Source organism: Amia ocellicauda, chromosome 6 (genome assembly GCF_036373705.1).
Source record: "Amia ocellicauda isolate fAmiCal2 chromosome 6, fAmiCal2.hap1, whole genome shotgun sequence".
NCBI lineage: Eukaryota > Metazoa > Chordata > Actinopteri > Amiiformes > Amiidae > Amia > Amia ocellicauda.
In genome coordinates this window covers 43,696,697-43,700,257 of record NC_089855.1, presented here as the reverse complement: position 1 = coordinate 43,700,257, position 3,561 = coordinate 43,696,697, and the positions used below count along the sequence as shown (strand labels likewise).

The following is a 3,561-nucleotide window of genomic DNA, read 5'->3' as shown; positions in this document are numbered from 1 at the left end:
GAGCAACAGCTGTAACCTGATAACTATAAAGTAAATGTACATGTCTATTAAGATTTAATTTATAAATTATAATGTTACTGTTTCATTTTTTTTGTTTCTTTTTTCTTACCTTTTATTATTTTTCAATGTATGTATATATCAACTGCTTTGGCAACACTACAAATCTGTTTGTCATGCCAATAAAGCAACCTTGAATTGAATTGAATTGAATTGAGAGACAGAGAGAGACAGACAGACACTAACACAGCCACCCACCCACTCACACACACTCTATCTCTCTCTCTCTCACACACACACACACACATACACACAACCAGCAAGACACACAGAGCCAGCCAGCTCAGCGATGACATCACAAACCTCTCTCTGAGCTGACTGCTATGACATCACAGAGCACGTGCATTCCGATGCTTGCCATCTGTCAACTACTCAGTCATTGCCAGCCAGACTGCCTGGCTGGCTGGATGGGGGGGCTGTTTTGCTGCTGCTGCGAACCTTAGCAAGCTTATCTGCTTGACCGGCCTTCCTCTTCCTCCGCCCACATGCCCACCTATGCCCGATCTGCTGTTCACCTGGATCACAGCTCCGCCCCAACAAGGCAGAGCCTCCCAAGAATGGTACAAACTCATCCACGTTCCCCTCCATGGAAAGCTTTAGCAAAAGGCAAAAGCATTATAAGTAATGAAGAGGAACCCGAGTCCAAGACGCTTCCGACCAGCCATACATATTTGTGTGTATTAAAGATCACATTTTATTACATTTTGTTTTTCTGTACTTTATTACATCTTATTGTGATTTTTAATTGTATTGTTTATTTTCCATATATATGTATGTATGTATGTATGTATGTATGCATGTCCAATTGCTTTTAAAATTCAAATGCACTGAATTGAGAGTGAGAGACAGAGAAAGAGAGAGAGAGAAGTGCTAGGGCACATCTGTAATATAAACTAGCGAACATTCGTCACATGCTTAGGGAACATTCATAACATACAGGGAACATTTGTAAAACGAATTAGGGAACCTTTGTGTCATACTAAAAGGACATACTGGTAAGATGTTGGACACATTTGAAACAACAAAAATGGCATTTGGTTATTTATTAGGGACATTTATACCAGTCTGAGCAAATATCTATGCATATTCCAATGTTTGCTGCAGGACTTACAGATTGAGTGAGGGGGTCAATATGTTTGATTCAGAACTAACCACTGCTTCCTCAATTTTGTTTTAAACATAATTTAAAAGAAAAGTGGGCTATACATTGGTCTGGAAAAAAGGAGCAGTGGTCCCTAAGACAATTCTTTTAGTTTTTGGACACAATTCCTAAAACCCATTTTCTGTAAAATATGTTATCAGCTTGCATTAATATATCATCCAAAGTACAATCATACTAATCATGAAAATGTTCATATTATTACATTCTAAGGGTTCTAGTCTATTGTGTATTGTATTTATTATCAGGCCCTTCTCTTATGTTTTACAGTTGTTATTATTATTCCGTACAATACAGGGATTAAATTAAGCATTTTAACCACAAAGTATTGGCTACAGTTATGATGCCTACTTCACTGTTCATATGCATACAGTTTCTGAGGTCTGGACCACTGCACAGTAGTCCCTGGAGTTGTAGTCCAGACCACTGCAAAATTCGTGCTGAAGTGATCTGGATCACCACGCAATGGCCCAAGGACCACTGCAAACTTGGATTTCAATGTTTTTGTGTAATCCATGTTGCAATAGCACCTACCATGTTCCTTTGTGGTGAGCTGGTTAATTCTGTTCTGGGAAAACCACAATCCTGCAGGTTTAATAAGTCTCTCTACACATCAGTCCCTGTGTACCTTCAACCAATGGTCATTTTGACCAATTAAGCCCAAGAATTGAGTCAATTAAGTTGTCAAGGACTACCCAGTAAAGACGTGAACTCACGACTAGGTCACACTGTGAGCTCTCCAGAGCAGACATTACACTGAGCTCAGTGTGAGCTCACTTAGCGCTTTTCCACCGACATGGTGCCGGTGCTGGAGCCCAAGTTGCAGTTACAAATACAATGCCGAGCACAGCAGTGCAGCGCCACCTCCTCTCTATCCAGAACACAAAGACGTGCGTGACTCTAACCTGTCCGGCTTTACAACATGCAACTGAAATATGTTCTTAGGGGAACAACATAACACATAGCGATTTCTCCCTGATATAAAGTAAAATAATGTATAAAGTGTTTCTAATTTCATTTACGATACCTTTTCATAGATATTTATTTTTTTCAATAATAGACTAATGTCTCAGTCTTCCCCCACTTTATTTAAAACGTCCTCGTTTCTTAATTAAATAAATCATACAGTATTTCTAATGTTACATTTTTATATATATATATATATATATATATATATATATCCACTTAGATTTTCCAAATGATAAACTGATGTTGCAGTAATTTAATCACAATAGATGTATATCAGTACAATAGGAACTTTTTTTTTTTTTTTAAGAATGACAAATTAGAAGCCATTACTGAATTGAACTGTAATGTAACATGAAAACAGGTATGTACTAAGAAATAACTAAATCTTTAAACTTGTCAGGTTTCATAACTTTACGACCACTAGGTACATCCAGCAGGTAATGCCACAGGAGTCTGCGGTCGCTGAGGTAAAACACAGTCTCTGGGTCCACTGTGACTTGGGCATCCCGAAGGCTGGAAGAATGGATGACACCTGGGCATGGCTCAAGTGCTAGAGCAGGCTGTGGAACAACTCCTGGAACAGGTAGCATATCCCTCTGGACAGGAGCTGTGGAAGAAAGAAGAGAGAGAGACGGCATCGAGTGATGACTGGAGCTCGCTGGAACTGGAAGTGGGTAAGTGGGTAAGTGTCTCCAGACAAAGCCGTTAGTGTTGATGGCGGACTGACAGGTGCATCATCAGGATCTCTAAACAGCTGTGGAGGCGCTTCTGGATGAGCAGGTAAGTCAGACCAAGGACCTTTGTATGCCTTCAGCAGATTATAATATACAATCCATGATTTGGATCGTGGATCTTTTGGGTCAGTGATTTCATAGGTCACGCCAGGACAACCGTCTTTATCCAACCTCTTCAGAACTCTATATGGCCCTTTCCATCTAGGAGCAAGTTTATTCCTTTGATTGGCAGGATCATCAAGGAAAACAAGATCACCTTCAGCATAGGGGTTAAAAGCAAGATTTTGATCATAGCGAGTCTTTAGCAGTAGTTTAGATTCTTTCGACTACTCAGCGGCCATGTCAAAAGCATGTGACAGGCAGTTAAAGACATCCTGGGCATAAGCAGCTGGTGTGCCCGGAGTTGCTTGAGTAGTGAATGAACTGCAGTTCAACAAAACGTCCACAGGCAGACGAGGTTCCCGATCATGAGCAAGGAAAAATTGAGTATATCCAGTACTGGAATGTACACTTGAAATGTACGCAACTTCCACCTGTGAGAGGTATTTGTCCCATTCTCCTCCATTTTGGTAGATGTATTTAGCTAATTGGTCTTTTAATGTCCGTTTCAGTCTTTCCACCATGCCTCTGATTGGGCATGGT

The 3,561-nt window shown here is 40.3% G+C and overlaps 1 non-coding gene across 1 annotated transcript; it reads right to left on the bottom strand.

Moving 5' to 3' along the window:
- Positions 1 to 586: 586 nt before the first annotated feature.
- On the bottom strand, positions 587 to 701 carry LOC136752007 (U5 spliceosomal RNA). The gene has a single exon (XR_010817189.1). It is a non-coding gene; the product is annotated as a U5 spliceosomal RNA (small nuclear RNA).
- Between the last annotated feature and the right edge of the window lie 2,860 nt (positions 702 to 3,561).